Below are 23,686 nucleotides of genomic sequence, written 5' to 3' on the forward strand. Positions count from 1 at the left end.
AAGAATTCTAGTTAATAGGCAAGTGCTTTAACCATTGAGAAATCTTAAAGACCCAACTTCTTCAATTTCTGCCACCACACACAAACCTTTCTTGCTGCCTGTGCCTTCCCTGACATGATAATATACGACATCTTAAAGTCACAATCCTCTTTTTCCATTGCTTTGCATTGGTGGGTATGTGGCCATGTATATGAGAAAAGAATCTAATGAAAATAGAAACACTACTTTTTTCATTGTTTCCTAAAATGTCCCATGTCAATTACTTATATTTATCATGCATTTGTAATTATAAATAATAGAGATGTTTTAAATATACCTCAAGAAATATGGAGTATAGATGGAAATACTTCTGTGGTTGAGCTATTTCTTATAATCTGAAGCATTATTTTCTGGAAAGAGTCTCCTTAAGATTCAGGAAATAAATGAAACTTACAAGGCTCAGAATATGCCCTGAAGAATACAAACTCCAAAAGTTTCCTCCCCAAAATTATACAAAAAGTAACAATTACCCAGAAAAGAATACTAGGACAAGTCATGCACAATACCCAGGGAAGCAGCTTTTATGAGTTGTCACACATAGTGAGATGAGAATTTTGATGATTAAGATACCTGTAAGTTAACCCCACCCATATTCCTGTAAGAAGTACCAATAAACTGAGGGGTTTACTAAGTTCATCCTGAATAGAATCATTCTTTTGATCTGTCCTTATTTTCTTATCTGAGATGAACAGAAATCTTTTTGCTTTTTCTTATACACCAGAAAAAGTCATGCAACAATATTAATTTTGCCTGATAGTCAGCACACTACCTGTATGAAAATTTAAAGGTCATCAAGTTATAATATAAAAGTAAATTCACGGCTTCTAGTTCATTTTGTAAAGAAAGTGTTCTGAGAACACAGCCATGCCTTTCATTTACATCTTATCTGTGATTAATTAGATGCTGCTGCTTGTGCAAAGATAAAGGAACAGTGGTGACAGAGACTGAATGAACCATAGGATCTAAAATAATTAATATAATATAGTTTAAGAAATAATTGTCAAACTCTGTTATAAATGAATGATTAAATGCATTTATTCTAAGCACATTCTGAGGTTTACAGCTCTTAGATTAATTATTTAATTAGATTAATTAATTAGTAACTTTTGCATCTCATCACTACCCGCCTACAAGCTAGACTAGTATATTTCCCATTCTTCCTTTCATTAGCATAATATGCCATTCACTGATATTTCTTTATCTGTGCTTCGAATCCAATCTCCTCTGTATATCCACTAATTTTATAGTTCACAAATTTCTTGACACAATTTGGGGGGGGGAGTGGATAAATTTTTTGACACTTTCTTATTTAAATCAATGTGTTCAGGTTTATCTTGTCGGGAAATAGTTAATACTTTAAAAGTAGCAGATGGCTGATATTAATGTATCTTCTCCTAAATTAAGAAACATGAGATGAGAGAGATGCCCCATGGAGCAGCACACACACACATTTACAAAGTTATTCATCTAATCTTGAGAGCGAAGTCGAAGGGCGATACCTTTACACACATCCTCTAACAACACATTGAGAAAAATGAACACAACTGTGAATGTCGTAAACTGTCAGGGATCCCAAGCACGGGGTTACCACACAGTCAATTAATCCTCAAGGAGCCCATCTCGTCGTATAGATTGTTAATAGAAAAACCTTCTGAAGTAGAACAATTTTACATGTTTTCTAGCTGGAATGAATTTTAAAAATCTCTTTTCTTGCTTAAAAAAAACAAAACAAAACAAAACAAAAACCAAGTAATTTCCAAGGAAGAGATGCCGCTTGTGATTCTTCAGAAACAGTAGGGATTAGATTTTTGTCAAGGTCTTAAGCAATTTGCTCTTTACCTTCAGCGAGCTTAGTAAGAAAAATGTACCTGTTATAAACTTTCACCAACGTAAATTTTTCCCAATGAAGTAACAGAAATACTATATTAAAAAACCAAATTTATGCAAAAGGAAAAACAACTGTCCTATCTCAGCATTGTATATCAAACATCAATAAGAATTCTGAGGCCAACGAAAAAGCATACGCAAAAAACCCCAAAACAACATGGCATCTCCAGTTTCCAGCTATCCCAAAGAAAACCACCCAGAGAACTCAAATACAACGGAAATACAAGAAAATGACCTCAAATCTTTAGTAATGAGGATGATAATGGAGGAAACAAATAAAATTCGTAATCAAATGCAGGAAGACGCAGACAAACAGGTGAGAGACATAAAAGAAGCACATAGAGTGGAACTGGAAAAATTGCAGGAAAATGCAAACAACCAGATGAAAGAAATAACTAAAACGGTTCAAGCTCTGAAGACCTATAAAGAGGCAATGGAAGAAACTCAGGAATATACAAAAAATCAGATGAAAGAAATCAAAAAATCAGTTCAAGATCTGAAAATGAAAATGGATTCAATGATAAACACACAGACAGAAGAAAAACGAGAACGTGAGACCTCAGAGAAGAAGGCGAGCAACACAGAGGTGAGCTTTTCTAACAGAATCCAAGAGATGGAAGAACGAATCTCAGGGCTAGAAGATACAATCACAGATATTGAATCAACCATTAAAGAAAATGCCAAATCTGGAAAACTCCTGACACAAAACATCCAAGAAATTAAGGACACCATGAAAAGAAGAAATTTGCGGATAATAGGCATTGAAGAAAGAGAAGACATCAGACTCCAGGGCCCAGAAACTATTCTCAACAAAATCATAGAAGAAAATTTCCCCAATCTAAAGAAAGAGATGCCTATAAACATACAAGAGGCCTACAGAACACCAAATAGAATTGACCAGAAAAGAAAAACTGCCCGCCACATAATAATCAAAACACAAAACATGCAGAACAAAGAAAAAATATTAAAAGCTGCAAGGGAAAAGGGCCAAATAACATTTAATGGTAAACCTATCAGAATTACACCTGACTTCTCAGCAGAGACCATAAAAGCCAGAAGGGCCTGGACAGAGATCCTGCAAACCCTAAGAGAACACAGATGCCAGGCCAGACTACTTTACCCAGCAAAATTATCAATAACCATTGATGGAGAAAACAAAATATTCCATGACAAAAACAAATTCAAACAGTACCTATCCACAAACCCAGCTTTACAGAAGGTACTAGAAGGAAAACTCCATCCCAAAGGGTCAAGCTACAACCAAAACTACCCAGGAAATAGATAACTATCCCATGGCAAAAACACAACTACACAAACGCTCGACTGGAAACAACATCAAAATTAAGACTCTTAACAGTCACTGGTCATTAATATCTCTCAACATCAATGGCCTCAATTCTCCAATAAAAAGACACAGACTAACCGAATGGGTACATAAACAAGACCCAACATTCTTCTGCATCCAAGAAACACATCTCACCCATAATGAAAGGCATTACCTCAGGGTAAAAGGTTGGAAAAAAATATTCCAAGCAAATGGTCACAAGAAGCAAGCAGGGGTAGCCATTTTAGTATCGAACAAAATAGACTTTCAACCAAAATTAATCAAAAGGGATGAGGAAGGGCACTTCATACTCATCAAAGGTAAAGTCAACCAAGATGACATCACAATTCTGAACATCTATGCTCCCAATACAAGGGCACCCACATATGTAAAAGATCTCCTAAAAAAGCTTAAACCACACATCGATCCCCACACAATAATAGTGGGAGACTTCAACACCCCACTCTCACTGAAGGATAAGTCATTGAAACAGAAACTAAGCCGAGAAATAACATCATTAACCAATGCCATGGGTCAAATGGATCTAACAGATATCTATAGAACCTTTCACCCAAACAAGAAAGAATACACCTTCTTCTCTGCACCCCATGGAACCTTCTCCAAAATTGATCACATCGTAGGTCACAAAGCAAGCCTCAACAGATACAAGAGGATTGAAATAATACCTTGTATCCTATCAGATCACCATGCTCTTAGGCTGCAATTCAACAACAACAGAAATAACAAAAAGCCTACACGTTTGTGGAAACTAAACAACTCTCTGCTAAATGACACCTGGGTCAGGGAAGAAATAAAGAAAGAAATCAAGGAGTTTCTGAAATTCAATGAAAATGATGAAACAACATACCCAAATTTGTGGGATACATTGAAAGCAGTGCTAAGAGGAAAATTCATAGCACTAAGTGCCTTTAAAAAGAAATTGGAAACATCGCACATAAGCATCTTAACAACACAACTGGAAGCCCTAGAAAAAAAAGAAGCAGAAACACCCAAGAGGAGTAGACGCCTGGAAATTATCAAACTCAGGGCTGAAATTAACAAATTAGAAACTAAGAAAACAGTCCAAAGAATCAACAAAACCAAAAGCTGGTTCTTTGAGAAAATCAACAAGATAGACAGACCATTAGCCAAACTAACTAAAAGGCAGAGAGACAGTATTGAAATGAACAAAATCAGAAATGAAAAGGGAGACATAACAACAGACACTGAAGAAATTCAAAGAATCATAAGATCCTACTTTGAAGGCATATACGCCACAAAATTTGAAAATCTAAGGGAAATGGACGATTTTCTTGATCAAGTTCACTTGCCAAAGTTGAGTGAAGAACAGATAAACAAGTTAAATAGTCCCATTTCCCCTACAGAAATAGAAGCAATCATCGATGGTCTCCCAACCAAAAAAAGCCCAGGGCCAGATGGTTTCAGTGCAGAATTCTACCAGACCTTTAAGGGCGAGCTAATACCGATACTCTTCAAGCTACTCCAAAAGATAGAAATGGATGGAAAATTACCAAATTCATTCTATGAGGCCATAGTCTCATTGATACCTAAACCTCACAAAGACTCAACAAAGAAAGAGAATTTCAGACCAATTTCTCTTATGAACATAGATGCAAAAATACTAAATAAAATACTTGCAAAACGAATACAGGAGCACATCAAAGATATCATTCATCATGACCAAGTAGGCTTCATTCCAGGCATGCAGGGATGGTTTAATATACGGAAATCCATCAATGTAATCCATCATATAAACAAACTGAAAATAAAAAACCACATGATTATCTCCTTGGATGCAGAGAAAGCATTTGATAAAATTCAACACCCATTCATGTTTAAAGTTTTAGAGAGATCGGGGATACAAGGCACTTTCCTCAACATAATAAAGGCTATATACAGCAAGCCAATAGCCAAAATCAAAGTAAATGGTGAGATACTCAAGGAAATTCCTCTCAAATCGGGAACAAGGCAAGGCTGCCCACTCTCTCCATATCTCTTCAATATAGTACTCGAAGTTCTAGCCAGAGCAATAAGACAACAAAAGGAGATCAAGGGTATCCAAATGGGAAAGGAGGAAGTCAAATTATCCCTCTTTGCAGATGATATGATAGTGTACATAAGTGACCCTCAAAACTCCACCAGAGAACTCCTAAAGCTGATAAACACCTTCAGCAAATTGGCTGGATACAAAATTAACTCAAAAAAGTCTGTAGCCTTCCTATACACAAATGACAAGCTTACAGAGGAAGAAATTAGGAAAACCACACCCTTCACATTAGCCACAAGCAATATAAAATATCTAGGAGTTACCCTAACTAAGCAAGTGAAGGACTTGTATGAAAAAAATTTCAAAACTCTGAAGAAAGAGATTGAAGATGACCTGAGAAGATGGCGTGATCTTCCTTGCTCATGGATCGGGAGAATTAACATAGTAAAAATGGCCATCCTACCAAAAGCAATCTACAGATTCAATGCAATCCCTATCAAAATAACTACACAATTTTTTAAAGACATTGAAAGTTCAATTCTGAACTTCATATGGAAAAACAAAAAACCCAGAATAGCTAAAACAATCTTGTACAATAAAAGATGCTCCGGAGGAATCTCCATACCTGATCTCAAACTGTACTATAAAGCAATAGTACTTAAAACAGCATGGTACTGGCACAGCAACAGGCTGGTTGATCAGTGGAATCGAATCGAAGACCCAGATATGAATCCACACACATATGGTCACTTGATTTTTGACAAAGAAGCCAAATCCATTCAATGGAAAAAGGATAGCATCTTCAACAAATGGTGCTGGTCTAACTGGAGGTCTATGTGTAAAAAAATGAAACTGGACCCATATTTGTCACCTTGCACAAAACTCAAATCCAAGTGGATTAAAGACCTCAACATAAAACCAGAGACACTAAGCCACTTAGAAGAAAAAGTGGGAAAGAGCCTGGAACATATTGGCACAGGAGACAACTTCCTGAACAGAACACCAACGGCCCAGGCCTTAATGTCAACCATTAATAAATGGGACCTCATGAGGCTGAGAAGCTTCTGTAAGGCAGGAGACACTGTCAAGAGAACAAAGCGACAGCCTACAGACTGGGAAAAAATCTTCACCAACCCTACATCTGACAAAGGTCTAATATCCAAAATATATAAAGAACTCAAGAAATTAAACACCACCAAACCGAATAACCCAATTGAGAAATGGGGCTTGGAACTAAACAGAGAATTCTCAACAGAGGAGTATCAAATGGCTGAGAAACACTTAAAGAAATGCTCAACCTCCTTAGTCATCAGGGAAATGCAAATCAAAACAACTCTGAGATTCCATCTTACACCCATCAGAATGGCTAAGATCAAAAATTCAAGCGACACCACATGCTGGCGAGGATGTGGGGAGAGAGGAACACTCCTTCATTGCTGGTGGGAATGCAAACTAGTACAGCCACTTTGGAAATCTATCTGGTGCTATCTCAGAAAAATGGGAATAGGGCTTCCTCAAGACCCAGCTATTCCACTCCTTGGAATATACCCAGAAGATGCTCCAGCACACAACAAGAAAATTTGCTCAACCATGTTCATAGCAGCCTTATTCATAATAGCCAGAACATGGAAACAGCCTAAGTGTCCCTCAGTAGAAGAGTGGATAAAGAAACTGTGGTACATATACACTATGGAATACTACTCAGCTATTAAAAACAAGGAATTCCCGAAATTTGTGGATAAATGGATTGAGCTAGAAATGATCATAATGAGTGAGTTAACCCAGAAGCAGAAAGAATCAAATGGTATATACTCACTTATATCTGCATACTAGCCCAAGGGGCATGTCCCACGAAAGCCTTCACTTACCAGGAAACTGGGACAGAGGGGAAGGCATCCTATTGGGACTCTAAATGAGAGACGCATGGGAGAACAGCAAAATAAAAGGATCCAGAGGGTCCTAGAAATCTACAAGTAGAACAATATGATAGGCAGATTTGGGCCCAGGGGTCCCGCTCAAACTAAGGCACCAGCCAAGGACAATACAGGAGGTAAACTTTAAACCCCTTCCCAGATCTAGCCAATGGTCAGAATATTCTCCACAGTTGAGTGGAGAGTGTGATACGACTTTCTCACATACTCTGGTGCCTCACATTTGACCATGTCCCCTGGAGGGGGAGACCTGGTGGCACTCAGAGGAAGGACAGCAAGTAGCCAAGAAGAGACTTGATACCATATGAGAATATATAGGGGGACGTAATCCCCCTCAGGAACAGTCATAGGGGAGGGGAATAATGGGAAAATGGGGGGGGGGGGAGGAATGGGAGGATACAAGGGATGGGATAAACATTGAGATGTAACAAGAATAAATTAATAAAAAAAAAAAATAAAAAAATAAAATAAAATAAAATACAGTGGTTAAAAATAAAAAAAAAAAAATAAAAAAAAAAAAAAAAAAAAAAAAAAAAGAATTCTGAGGCATATTTTAATATTGTTTATTTCACTTACATATAACCATTCTTTTTTTAAAAAAAATATTTATTTATTAGCTATACAGTACTCTGCCTGCATGTTCACTTGCGCAGAAGAGGGCACCAGATTTCATTGTGGATGGTTGTAAGGCACCATGTGGTTGCTGGGAATTGAACTCAGGACCTCTGGAAGAGCAGTCAGTGCTCTTAGCCTCTGAGTCATCTCTCCAGCTACCACCTCCCCATATAACCATTCTTGATGAAAAGTCAAGTCATGAGGTTTCAGTAAGAAGCAGTGGTTTCTGTACCCCCTTTAACTCAATTATATAGGTCCCCTGAAATGGTCTAGCCCCTGGGGCTTTACTTGGACTTGCGGTCATTTTCCATGCCACTACCCTTAGCAATTCCTCACAATAGCAAATGAACCTTGTTTTCAGTCTAAAAGTCTAGAGAAAAGAATCTTTATTACTATTGAGGAAAAGCCAGATTTTTACTTGTATCAAACTATGACAGCAACAAAATCTTTGTATATATCCCTTCTCAGGTCAGGAATTACTCAAGCATACCTATAATCCCAGAAATTCTGACACAGGGAAACAAGGACATCAAATTTGCTGACCGCCTAGGCTATACAGTAACACTCTGCATCAACCAATCCCCAGTGGGGAGTTGACAGAAGTAAAGAAAAGGCAGCCTCACTCTCCGTTAGAATCCAGGGAGTGGTTTTGAGAAAGCCCTTGTGCTTCTGACCTAATAGGTGCGGGACAAAGTGTCTACGATCTAACTAATGTGATGTGAATATCTTTGAAATGAATGACAAGGATGTAATGAGTTTCCTTTATATCAGTTTCAGCAGCAGCTACTGTATGTTTTGGTTAGGAATGGGGCTGATAATTTAGCCCTGGATCTTTATTAATACAGAGGCTAATACAGAACACTTGACTATGACTTAAAAGCCTTGGTTCGGTTCTAAATACTTTATTAAAGATTCCTTTTTCAGACTTATTTCTCTCTTTCTTCTTTTCCCAATCACTATAGTCTTAAAAGAGCATGAAATGATAGTATATAAATATTCCTGGAAGAAAACTATCGCAAACATATAAGCTTTTGGAATCATGGTCTTGATTTAAGTTTTACACATCTCTCATTATTCTGAGTAGGGGACAATTCCCAGGAATGGCAGTATTTCCCATTTTTCTGTGTGACTCAGCATTGGAAGACTTCTTTATCTTACTTTATCTTATCGTGTTCTTTATAATGGATTCATCATTCTTGCATGCTCAAATAAAAAATGGCTACACATGTCTGAAAATAATTCTGTAATGGGATTATAGTATTGCATTAAAAATTGACTTTGGTTTTTTTTTTTTTCCACTTTATGTCATGTGGGAATTTATTTCATTTTTAATTTGTAGCAAGTCTACAAGTTATTAGATTCATTATGCCATTGTCAAGTAGAAATCATCTTTGTTGGTTTTCTTCTTTCATGCCCCTTCCTACCACCTCCTCAACTGTTCCAACCATATTTACTACTCTCTGGCTTTACGTTATCTATTATTCTCAAACTGTACCAGCTGAAGCTGGATCATAGCAACAAATACATGTTTAGTATATTTGAAGTTTGGGGCTCAATTCCTAGCACCAAGCAACAATCTCTGTAACTCTGATACTATATTTCAGTAAACATTGCATAGTTGAATTTCAATACTATGATTCTCTTGATCTTCAAATATCTGAATTTTAAGTTGAAAAAATAGGTCTAATACACAGTTTCAATATATAGGTATTCAATATTATTCTGACAGTCGAAATGTACTATTTATGCTGTTTATTATAATTCAAATGTTTGTGTTTGTCATAAAGATTCTTTCCTCAGAAATATTGGTAAATTTTATTTTTTACTTTTATCGAAATTAGATTGGTTTTCATCTAAGCAGTGGCAGCACATATTTCTAATTCCAACACTTGGGAGGCAGAGGCAGGGTTCTATCTGTGATTTTGAGGCCAGTCTGGTCTACTGAACAAATTCCAGAACAGCTGGAAACCCTGCCTCAGAAAGCCAATTATTTTTATACAGTGTATCATGATTATAGCACCCTGTTTTACCTTCCATCAGAATCCACACACTTTCTTTCTTTCTTTAGGAAACTAACAAGCATCTAAGGAATAACAATAAAATGAAAAAAAATCCGATTATGACAAAAGAAACAAAGAAGGTAATGAGCCAAAGAAAAAGCAAAAGAAATGCATACAGATGCAGAGACACATGTTTTCATACATTCAAGAATCCCATAAAACCTCCAAACTGGAAGCCTCTCTACATCTTATATACACATAGACAGATATGTACACACAATAATGCACATATATACATACATACATATACACATACATACATAAACACACACACACACACACACACACACACACACACACACACACACATGACCCTTAAGGTAGTAAAAAAAAACCACTCTGACTTTACATTATAAGAGAAAATCTTCAAAGTTACCATAGAGTTTATTTTGTGTTGGCCATCTACTGATTGGTATAAGGACTACACTTAAGAATGGTTTGTTACTCCTGTAAGACTTCACTGAAGAACACTAATTTTTCATTTGCAAGTAGCTATCAATTGAAGATAGCTGTAGTGTTATTGATGAGGGTGATGTGTCCATTTCTTCTTTCATCTGTAGGACCGAATATGGTACAGACCAATGTAGGCCCTGTGGATGCTTTCACAGTCTCTGTCGGAATCATATGTGCACCAGCCCTGTGGCCTTGATTCCTTCTGACCTCTGTCTCTTATATTCTGTCTGCCTCCTTTTCCACAAGGCTCCCTGAGGCCTGAGGGGATAGATTTGATGGATAAATACCATTTAGGATTGAGTACTCCAAGGCACCTCACTGTCTTCATATTATCTGGCTGTTACATGTCTCTGTGCTCCTACCTACTGCAGGAGGAAGCTTCTCTGGTGATGGCTGAGCAAGACACTAATCTATGAAATGAAAATTACAGTGCCAAGGCTATTAATGGCTTCCCACAAACTGACAGTAAGGCTTTGATGCTGAAGGCATCACCTCACTAAACACCTCACTAAACACCAGGTATTCCAGCTGATGTCTACCTAGGGCCTTCAGTCCTACAGACGAGTAGTCACAGTACTGGACAGTACTCTGAATTTTATCAAAAGAGAAATGTAAACACCAAACTCAGATAGAAACCCTTCAATCTACAAAAGTAACTGCCTGCAAGATATTCTGTGCAATAGTGGGACAAAGCTTGTAGGAAAAATCAACCACTATATGATTTAAGTTAAGGCCCATTCCATGAGATGGAACCTATACCCAATGCTGCTTGGGTGATCAAGAACACGAGGCTAGTAGCTAGTGACCTAGGAGAAAACCAAATACTGCTTTTTTTTTTTTTTTTTTTTTTTTTTTTAAGGAATGTAGCAATGAAATGAATCCCATGTCATGCCCTACCACCCCCCTTTTTGCAAATATGGCCTGCAATTCTGTGGCACACATATTAACCACATATTTCTTATCTGCTAAACTCTCTGTGAGGAGTAAATGAAATATTCCATATGTTTATTACAGGACCGCTAAGGCAGAAAACCTACAATAAATGGCTAGCATTATCATTTTTATTTAGTTAAACAGATTAAAGTGATTTAATCAGTTTTTTAAGAAAAAGATGTCTGACATCTGTTTTTATTTTTGAACACAGTAAGTATGTAAGAAAAAGTACAACATTCTGACTCTTAAAAAATTGGAATACGTGCTAAAAAAAAAATTGGAGAGACAGCCTTCTAGCTCTGTGACCCAGTTTAGGTTCTCAAAACTACTTATGCAGGATCAAGCCTCCAGCAAACTATTTCTGACCACTGGAAAGAATGGAGAAACCGTTCTGCGAACAGGTTTATATAAATGTTTGATTTTGCTTGTCGTAAGAAAAACTTTAGTGGTTATGTCGCCAAGGATAGTGAAACCTCCTCTAGCAACCCATCAACAGTGAATAAATCCTCAAGCAGTTGTGGGATCTCACCATCCTCTTTCCAATTCATGATGAAATGTTGAAGAGGCCAATTTTGCCCAGGTCTTCTCCAGGTAACCATAGCTGTCATAGGTCCATGATTACAAAACTGTGACTTGTAAAGTGATTCAGAAAATTAAGCTACCACCCAGAATAACCAATGAGCCACAGTAAGACCAATGGACAATGCACTAGATGTACTTTCTCTCTTCTGCTTAAGTGAAATTTGAGCAATGTATTTCATGTCCCAAAATTCAGAGTGTCTTCATTTGTAAATGGGAAAAAAATCTTACATTGGTCAACCACATATTTGCAAATGTATGTGCATGGTATCAATTAGTGCTTACAGATGCTTCACCAAATAAGCATCATCTCCAAAGTGTCTATTAGGATAAATTAAATATATATACTCTTATTTACATCTCCCCCACAGGAACACTGAATTAAGTAGGTGAAGTGGGGCTCAGGAAGTATTTCTTCTCTATTAACCTACCGATGTATGCATCCTTCCATAATTTTTCTATATCAATATTTAGCATATAACTTGTACTGTAACTATGCTATGTTACTATATTGACATCAGCTTCATTAAAATGTCAATATTCTTTTAAGTCATGGTCAGTTTATATGTAGATTTTTCGTTTAATTTTAACAATCAAATACATGTGTATATATAATTATTACTAAAATATTTCTCTGTATCTGTGTCTTTTCCTGAAGAGTATATAGATGTCAGATCCAATACATTTCACTAATATCAATCATAACTAACAATAACCCTATGAAAAAGAACTTGAAATACTAGGGCCATTTCGAGTAGAGGAAACCTATAGCTATCTTTTCAGATGTAAATTGCTGATCTTAAGTGATTAGAACACTTTGAAAATCACCAACAAAATTACAATCACAATGGTTTTGGCATTTGATAATTATTTATAATTCACTTCATTGTTATACAATTGTCAAGATTACCATTATATTTTGGCAATCAAAATATTTTATTTAGTGGTTTTAGTTTTTATAGTCATTGTGGCTGATCCAGGACAAGAATAATTATATGTCACCTGAAAATACACGTAATAATAAAAAAGATCCTGAATTAGAATAAACTATGGTTAATGATACAGAATTATTGCTTGGGAAAGACAGGTACGCTTATACTATATCTAATTAATGTATGTAAAAGCAATCCCACGCAGATTCAATAAATTATTATCAACTTTAATAGTAAGAAATTGAAAGTGTAGAAAAGCCAGAAAGTAGTTTTTCTTTCAAGATCTTTGACTTTTCTGTGATTAAAATAAAAATAGGTTTCATAACTGACAAATGTAAGTGCCATTCCAAGCATTTGCTGTAAGAGCCTTTGTGGGAAAAAGCTGCCCATGAATATGCTCCACAGGTAATAAGAAGACAGAGGACTTTCATTAAACAGGAAGAAAAGGTCAGGATATGACAGTAGGAAGAGGGAGCACAAGAAAGTGAAAAGTCAGACTGAACACCCAGCAGGAAATGATTGGTGACATTTATTTACTTCTTCACATGCCATTATATGAAACTGCATATAGCTCAAATTATAGCCAGTCATATTCTTGTATGCTATCAGTTGAACTATGAATAAGAAATTGCTACTATCCCCATGATCCTTAGCTTCAAACACAAAGTGGATGCAAGCATTAAAATAAACATTCAAAAGGAGGAGCACAGTGTAAGGAGGAGTTAGAGGCTGAGGGGGGAAAAGGTACAAGTGGGGATGAGTTCAGATGTAACATAGTGAGCAAATGGAGTGGGCACAGGAACTGTAATTCAGAGGAATCAAGGAAGGGGGACAAAGTAAATGTAGGTCCTGAAGGAAAGAGAGAGCTATATGAAAAGGAAGGTTAGTGCAGAGACATCATGTTCATTAGAACACTAACACTAAGAGAGGCTGGGGTGGAGCAAGGGAGCATGGCGAGGGAGGGCTTTCTATGTAAGCCATAGAAAGAACTTATTGCCAAGGGCCTTGTAAGCTATAGAAAAGGCTTTGTGCCATTATTTTTTAAAGTCCTCTGAATGGCCATGAAAGGTATTATATACTATTATTGAAGAGGATTTACAATACAAACTAGTTTGGCCACTCTTTCAGAAATAAACGTCCCTGGGCTATGAGTAGTGTGCATACACAGTTAGTTACAGCAGAGGGTGAACACAGACCTTCCCTTGACCTGAGCACATCGGAGATAAAAACACACAAAGTGTTTAGTGCATGTTCATTTTTAAGGATCTTTAAGTATCAATTTCAATTCTTCCACTTTACACAGTAATAAACCTATGTGCCAAAATACACAACTGTAGATAAAAGAAACTGAAGGGGCAGCATGAGGGAGATTCAGAAAGGACATGGCCACAGCTTAGGGAACACTTCATGGACAATTTATCATAGGGACCCTCCAGACCTTGAACTGCTACTGGCTCCTCGGGGCAGACTCATTACTATCAACAACAGCACTCCCTGGTCCTTGAAGTGAAAGAAAAATGCGTCTTTGCAGAGGTCTGGAACACAGCCAGCCTGTTGATGTGAAAAGCCACTCGGATATTAATCTTTTGGACTGGGCATGAGAAGAGAAGAGATGGTCTCAGAGCCCATGGAAAGCTACCCTGGAGACAGCTGCGGCAGACAGCAGACAAGATAAGAAGAAGAAGAAGAGTCACTTGTGTCACTCATTGGCATTCTATGAGAAGAAGCCAACTCTGAATTTCTGGGAAATGATGCCATCCAAGGTCAAGTCTTAGGTAAAGGACATAGGAGAGGGCAAGTCATAGGTGTGGTATACAGAAGATGAGGTCTCTAAGACAAGGACCAGAAAAAAACAAAGTCACAGAAACGTAAGTGTGTCTGAAATGATGATTGTATTTTGAGAACAATGGTTTCTCCCATTTCTTTAGATTCAACACACAGAGACTTAAACATTGAGGGTAAAAACCACACTTGAAAATCTCGTAATGTACCCATGTCAGGAGGGTCAGTCATCTCACCTGGTCCAGCAAGAAGACCTCTGGCGTCATATGACAATATCTTCCCTGATGGTTCGCCTAAGTTTTAATAAACACATTGAAACAACTGCTTTCAGGAATTAATATTACATTTCCTATAATAACAGGCGTCAGTCATGTTAAACTCTTAGTAATTCTCAGTTAATAAAATTTCATCGTTGGAAAAAATTTACACAGTACTAGATCTGGAAAACAGCTTGAACATTATGATGCTTACCATCCCTAAGAGAAGAGAAAGAACTAATCAATATTGAAAAGGCTTGTACTATGTAGCATATGCATTACTCTTGAGTGGTATGATTTTTTGCATTTTATATTCTGAAGAAAGGAAAATAACAAATAAAATGACTTACCCAAAAGTTTTTAGATAGCTGGATTTAAACTATGGCTTAACTCTCTTTAATTTTTTTTTTAATATTTTGAGATTATAATTGCATTATTTCACCCTTCCCTTTTCTCCTGCAGACGATTCTAAATACCTCTCCTTGCTTTCTTTAAAATTCATGGCCTATATAAACACATAAATACAGCAAGATAAAATGCACAGGGGAAATCTCAGAACGCTTCAACCTTATACAAAGAGTAAAGGAATGATGAGAGCAGGAGAAACTATCTTATCCTGGGAAGAGAATTCCAACTGATAGTTTTAAAAGCTCATTATTTCTTCCTCTTTTTCCTTTCTTTCTTGGTTTTCTTTGTTTTTTTTTTTTGCTTGTACTTTTTCCTTTCTCTTTGCTTTTTTCACTTTATATAAACCAACAAATCCAAATATGACATATTTAACAGGAATCTTCTTTGTAACAGTCTAATGTGATGTTATTTAAACAAGGATAAATCACTCCTATCCTCAAATAACAGTTTGAGATGAAGAAAGTTGCCAGAAAACTAGACTGCATTCTGGTGAGGTTTATGGTAATTTAATATCAAAGTTCCTCTTTAAAGGAGAAGAGAAACTTCAATGAGGAATATATATAAATATATTTTTTTTCAAAAACTGAATGAGAAATGCTGAGAACATACAGAATAGGTTGATTTTGAAGAGAAAACAGCATAGATGTAGCTGGTACTTCCATGCTACGGAAGTACCAGTTGTAGTGCCTGGCATGTTGTCCTAGCCACGTGTTTTGTAGAAATGAATATATCCTCTTGGAGGCTGGAAATGAAGCCTGGAGGCAAATCTCAGTGGACTGCACTCTTTGATTCAACCAATCTGCTTTTTCTAGAGCAATGTGTAAATATCCTATGACCCAACAACACATGCAGATAGAGAGCTAGCAACTTTTTGCAAATACAAGCAATGCTGTATAACCTTCTCAGTAGTAGATCTCTCTGTGCAGACAGCCAAAGTCTCTGTTGAGATTGTGCTGCCATTCAGTGTCTCCCTCTGGCTTACTCTGTTCCTTTTCCTCTTTTCCTCATGTAGGAATCCCGAGAGTTTCACTGAACAAGTCTCTCAGATTTCAGTTTTCATGCCATTCTTCTCTGTAGAAAATAGGACAGGCAGCTAGTGGTATAGTGGTTTTAAAACTAGTTAAATTAAATGGCTGTTATGTTGGAAGTGGACAACGTATGATTTAGATAGAAAAGCAGCAATAAATAGGACCAGACAAGTGATCAGGGTTCTGTTTTCCAAATCTGTTGCCTCTCAAAGAGCAGTGCCTCACAGCAACTGACTTTGGGAGAGAGTTTTGAGACATGAATAAAGCATTTCAGTCACCCTTATCACACTTCCTTTTTAGGTACCACTGCTATAAAGGATATAGTCTTATCCTTGTCAATGGATGCTGACCCTATCTACCTATGAATTCAGTGAGAGAAGGTGTTTGTATTGTATACTACTCTCGGCCTCTGAGCTAGTAACTGCAATGCAGACTCAGATCGTAAAAGAACCCTCAGTTTTGGAATCACCATTCTGTTTCTTTGTTTGTTTCTGAAGATAGAGTTTCGCTGTGAAACAGCCTTGGATGTCCTAGAACTCGCTTTGTAGACCAGGCTGGCCTCAAACTCACAGATTTGCCTGCCTCTGCCTCTCCAGTGCTGGGATGAAAAGCTTGTGCCACCACAACCGGCTCAGAAACCCCATTCTTATAAGGGCTGGCAAATCTCATGATTACACTAATGTAAAACATGGGCTTTATTGTCCTGAACTGGAAACACATGCGATTCAGAAAGAAATAGTCTCTGCCTTCCAGAGTTATGTTTAATATAAATATCTTCAAAGGCATCACCGGGGCAAAAGAGAAGCAGCATTCTTCATAAACTCTGCAGGGACCTAGGACACATAAGAGGTTTATAATAGAAGAGTAGAAAATTAAATGTGTTATTTAAAGATAATTATTATGTTTTACTATTTCTTAAATCTTCTACTTTGTGTTATAAGGAAGACTTGGACACTGTAAAGGAAAGATGAGAGTGAGTCCAAGAAGAAAATATAAATAGATTTTTTAAAAGATCTGAATTCAGTCAGCCTTAGTAAGCCATTCCAATGCAGCGAATTCTTAATGTGTACCAGCCATTTTCAGGAAATAGGTAATTTAATATAACAATCACAAGACACAAAGCATGATACTTTATGTACTTAAAATAATGAATTAGGAGTTAGGGAGATAGCTTGGTGGGTAAGAGATTTTATTGTACAAGCATGGAGACCTGAGTTTGAGTTCCCAGAATCCATGTAAATAGTGGGACATGGCAATGTGTGTCTGTAACCCCAGCACTGGAGGAAAGGCAGGAGTATTCCTGAAGCTTACTTGATAGGCAGTCTAGTAGAAATGGCTCAGCAGCAGACTCTGTCTGAAGGCAGTAAGGCATAGGGCAATAGAGGAAGACACCTAATGGTTTCTTCCAGCATCCACATGGGTGTACACAAACAGGTACACTTGTGCAGTTACCAGCATTCAAAACACACACACACACACACACACACACACACACACACACACACACACACACACACAAATACTGAGTTAAGACACACCATTTCCAGTATATGAATCTTTATCAGGGAGTCAATTTATAACCCTCTGCAAAAGGGAAGATGACACACTACTTCCATTCAGAGATAAGTCACTAGGAGGGTAATAGAAACCTAATCACTGTTTGCCTTGATCAAGCCCCTCACTTCTACTCTACAAAGGATGCCAGACTAGGAGTGATTTAAAGTAACTTTCTTATGAAGATAATTTGAATCCACTTTAATTGAATTGCTCACAAGCTAGTTATTTTAGAAGTATCAAATTAACATGGAAACATATTAAAATTGAATGTATTAGATGTGAGCATTAACCACATAATTAAGGTTCTTCCCCAATGAGCAAAGTGCTATAAAATGTAATATTACTAGGTAGCTATCCAAGTAAGCACATGTCAGTGTCACAGCTCTCAGCTGAGGCATGTGCATGGATATCCTTTGATTTGATTGTGGCAGTGAACAACAGGGTAAGTGAAAAAAATCTTGGAAAAGAAAGATTCCTTTGATGTCAACGCAAACATGCCAGATGATCTTTCCTTCTGCCTGCTGCTTCGGACACAGAAGTGGACAAAATATTGGTGAAGAGGAAACATGACATGTCCTCAGATATGGAAGAACCCTGCAAAGTAACCACATTGCTTCTCAAAAAGTTGTAAATCTTCAGAGGTCCTGAAAAGGCTTAAAAGGGTCTGAAGAGACTGAAAAAAAAAATGGCCACGCCTGATGACAGTCCCCATGAACATAGGCCAAGTTGGAATGAGATCCAAAGTTGTGGTGGGAAAAAGGCAGCAGCAGCATTTTCTGGAGTTTGATGGTTGAATGCCAGATATGTAGAAAGAGGTCCTTGTTTATGTAGTTAATATACTTTAAAGACTGGCACATTGGGGAGCGGGATCATGCTGGTAATTTGCTCTTGAGTTTCTCAGAAAGAAAACGAAGCTTGTGGTGTCTGCTTGTAGCTGTACTGTACCTATGAAGTGGGTTCTAAGTACAAGTAACTGAATACATGAAGAGATGTTGGAGACGTCCTGCCCAACTAAGAACTATAAGCAGAATAGTAAAAGACACCTGGCCATGCTGTCCCCAAGCTGAAAGTCCTCCAAGATTATAAATGTGGTGGTTGTCCTTCAAGAGTCCTCTACTTTCCTCAGACTCACATATCCATAAAATCGACCTTTTTTGTAAGTATAGTAGAGATCTTACTGTCTATGTACTTCTCACATGCCCAGTGCAGTATCACAGGTCTGGGAAACTAACTCACAAATAATTGATTTAAAATGTAAGACATAAAGTACAAATTAATAAATCTTTAAATAAACATTATTTATCAACCTCATTAGCTGGCACAGCTAATATTTACACAATTTTCACTGCATATGAAAGCAATTTACAGGTTCACTTTCTCACAGTGAAAGATTTCCCAGGCTTGTGAAATAATTGCTAAAAAAAAAATCAGTCAACTGTAGATGAAATGAGTTTTTCATTTTGAAAGTGAAATACCAAAACCATTTTCAAATGTTCAAAGAGGGGAAATGTCTACTGCAGCTTGGCACTGCATTTTAGTGGCTTTTCTATACTACTAAGCAAGGCTTTCAAAAGAATGTAAAATGCTTTTCCCAAACACAAATGGAAGAGTTTGACGTAAATCATCAGACAATGTGGAAGTTGCTGAAAAGAAAAAACAAGTGAATTTTAACAGGTCGCAAATGTAGTATGTGGACTACTGGAAATGGACATTCTGTTTCTTTAAGAGGATAAAGCTTTCACGTTTGTTCAATCTTTCTGACCACTACAAAACTAGTTTAGTCTTTTATTCTCTCTCCCACAGCCTTCGCAGGTGTTCAGGTCCTTGGCGAGGACATTGCCAAGAACACTCTGTCAGGTAAACTAGCATTTACGACACTGAGAAGACATGGTACCCCAGGGAAATAGAATGTAAAATGCTGGAGGGATATAGTTTAGAAATAACATTTTAAGGAAGAGGGTTTTAATTGAGGATTTGGAAGAGTATCTAAGGAGGGAAGGGCTTGCTTGAGATTAGGTCCCACATGAAATGTCTGCTTTCATAAATATTGATGAAAGGGGGGGGGGTGGCGGTGAAGAAAGCTCAGTCTGCAACCAGTAGCAACTCTTCATTTTAGCCAAGAGTGAGGGAGCCTCAGTGTGATGTGAACTGTCTTGTTCCCTTTCTGATGGGCTCAGAACGATCCTGCTTCACGCTGGTGTACTGTGAACATTTTTTTTTTTTTTATAACAACCAGAAAGGAACATGACTTAGCTGAGATCATCAGTCCTGTCTGTGAAAATCTGTAGACCTACCGGGGAGCTTTACGACAAATTCCCAGGTGGTAATAGCTGCTTTCTAGTGTTCCAGTCTTCTGGACAGCATGTTTCAGTCTCGGTCGAACAGAGCACACACTCCAGCTTCTTGCTGTTCTGTTTAATCCTTGACTCCAGTTTTGTTAGCGTTTGGGGAAACTGGAATCAGTGATTTAGGACACATGTTTTGTACGGAATGGCTGCAGATGAGGATGTGTTTCCTTTTTATTCTGTTCCTTCTCAGGGTGAATTTCACGTGCCCAAACCTGAGACCCTTGGACTATGAAAGACTATTGTGAACGTGGTGCTTGACCTTTAAGAGTCTCCTCCTCTGCCCCACTCATTTTTCTCTAAATTTTCTCATGTCTCAGCTTAGAGTGTGATTATTTTTTGAGAGCTACTCCTAACTCTCTGAAGATCAGGTAAACAACAACAACAAAAAAAAAATCTGTTTTTAAAAATAGAAAATAGAGCACCCACAATTAAATATCTGTTCAATGCATTTTTTTTTTAAATTTTTCAGTTAGCTACTAAAGTTCTTCAAGGACATTTACAAAGTTTCTGCTACTCCTTGTGCAATCCACAGTGCCTACCACAGTGCTTAACACACCCACAAGAACACAAGTATGAAAAGAATGAATGGATCAAGAAATAAACTACACCTTATGGCCTTGTGCAAATCCTAGGAATATTACTTAGGGGCTGGGTGGAAGCTATAAGCCTCTCATTACAAATAATTTTGTTATGATAATATGTGTGAGTTTATATTTTAACACTTTAGTATGACTGAATTTTGGGAGCAACATCTGAAGCCTTGTGGACTCTTGAGATAAGAATTGTGTCTTTAGATATTTGTCTTACAAATGGAAATGATTTTTCAGCCTTCTCTCCAGTATAGGGTGACTTATCAAAGGTTTGCTGTCTATCTGCACAGCAAGAGCGCTGCATCTACAAAGACCTCCTTATTAAGATGCTGTCTCCTTGTTTATCAGAAAAATGATGACTCAGAATACTTGGGGAGCTTTGAGCCTTAAGAATGAATTCTAAATTCCTCCTCTCTGTTAGAATACACCAGATTCACAAAAATTATAGAACATCCTCTGTCTCTTTCGGTGAAGCAATAGAAGAAGATAAGCAATAATGAAAATAGAAAGAACAAGAAACGCTTAGAGAATATGGGCAGGTTTGTAACTGGGAAATGCACAACTAACTTATTTTTTGAATTAATGCTAGAATCTGTAACTTGTGTGGCAGATCTTAAAGCAGCATTGTTATCAAATAGGAATTATTTGTATGTGTGAATTAAATAAACACAAATTGAAAGGTCTCTGATGAAGAAAGAGTCTAGGTCATTTTTTTGTTAAGAGCTGAAAATCAGATACCAGTAGGTGGTATTGGCATATCTTATTGCGTAAAAGGGCAAAACCTGTTTCCTTTCTTACACTTGGCTGAAGCAATTACAGACATGCCAAACATTTGAGTCTGCCCATTGAATCTGTCTTATCGCTTAAGTTTCAACTGGGGAATAACCTGTGTCCACAATTCTCTTAGTCATGGTGCCATGCTCTTCTTTCTTGTGCAGCTTATTTTCATCTCATAGTCAAATAGCTTGCTTAAAGAGGCCGTTCTTATTCATACTACCCCAGGAAGGCTCTCTTTCCATCACTGCTTGCAATTTTACTGCCTCTACTGCTTATATTTATGATGTAATAGGTATCCATTGTCATTTTTAGAATCATTTTTAGAGAGTTACTGGTAATCATAATTGAAGACATACATGTATTTCCACACTCCTCTTTATTTTTGATATTGACGAAAGTCAACCATGCACAGTATAAGTGCTCAGAAGTATTGAAGAATTGGCTATTTGTTTAAATGGTTTACTTATTCATGAAAATAGGCAGCTGCTAGATATAACTATTAGCTAGGGCTAGCATAACTAATTAATTAACTAACATTAACTAATGTAGTATAACTAATAAAAGCTGTTGATAAATTTATTTTTTTCTATGAGAACAGAAATAACTTGTTGCTGGAGTAAAAATGAACATTTCTCAAATTATTTGTTCCCATCAACATTAACTTCTTGAATAGGTACAAATTTCAAGATAGTCATATCTTGAGTATTAAGGTAATAAAAGAAGTAGAGAAATAATGGTGAATAAGATCGATATTGTCATATTCCTGAGAAAAAGGAATTGTCATAGAGAAAGGATGGGTAAACATTTATATAATTCCTTCATATACTGCAAGGATAGAATATGGCAGTGTATATGAGGTATAGAAAGATTGCCTATTTAATGGAATCGGGATAATATTTATTAAGCATTTTTGAGTGTATCTTGAAGAAGGTATGGATATAAAGAAAAGGAAGTCAGATATTTGAGCTTAAGGATTACATAGAGACTATGTTGACACATATTTCACCATATAACAAAATCAAGGTTGGTGTGGTAAATTTAAAAAAGATTATCTGGAGATCTGGAGAGTTCTATACATGATAACTTTGATATATGGACAGATCCAGGAGCTACTTTCTCTATAATTTAAAGATGTGTAATGTATGATGAATAAAATGTAGCGATATCCAGCATGAGGTGCTAAAACAACACATAGAGTTGAAAGCATCCTTCACTCTGCCTTGAACTATACCCAGACTGGGAGCATGTTGTTAAATACTCTCTGAAAGTCTTAAGTTCCCATGGGCTGTGGCTCATAGCCCATCTATCTAGGCACGCATGGATAAATATATGATGGTAGGCTTGACTATGAGTCTTTATGTGAATCATGGAAAACGAAAATCAAGTTGTAAAATGTCTATGAGCGAATGTCAAGAGAGGCAGAAACATCCAGAATCAAGTTTGAGAAAGGAAAAAATTGACTTTAGACACAAAGAAAAAGCACTTTTTCTTTTGTCAATGGGGCAATTAAATAGAGATCCACAATACATTCCCAGTAATTTTTAAGTATGGAAGAAAAATAAATAAGTTCTGTCTTACTGCTTTAATTTTCTCTGTGTAAAGAATATGTAATATTCCTATAACAAGAAAGTCATTACTATCAGTTAGCTGTTGGTGTGTAACAAATAATCTCAAACATTAGAAGCTTAAACAACAATTCATTGTTTCTCAAGAATTGATTAGTACAAGACAGTGTGGTTGACCTGGACTATAGTTCATTGATTTTGCCTGAGATTGATCATATGTCTGCAGGTAGCTTTCAGTCAGTTATACATTGGGATGCTAATTTTCCCTCTATGCTGTCATGCATCCTTCCTCAGGTTGGTCTACATTTATTTCTGTAGCAGTTCTGGTATTTCAGAAAATAAAACTATTATGGATACAAAAAAGCTTGTATTACCTAGTATACATCAGCTACTAACACCAGTGTAACTTAATTATAGATAGTGTTTGTTTCGTTCTGTTGTTTTTTTAAATATACTTAAGTTTAAACAAGGTCTTTAAGGTTGGCGTAACTGAGCACTGTTGCTGTCCTTGGAAGAAGAATCACCATATAGATCATCCTCTCGTTTTCTGCAGTGTGACAACAAAGCCAGAAAGAGGTCTCCTGTAGGCAGAAAAGGGTAATCTGACCATGCA

The sequence above is a fragment of the Acomys russatus genome, chromosome 25 (assembly GCF_903995435.1).
Source record: "Acomys russatus chromosome 25, mAcoRus1.1, whole genome shotgun sequence".
Lineage (NCBI taxonomy): Eukaryota > Metazoa > Chordata > Mammalia > Rodentia > Muridae > Acomys > Acomys russatus.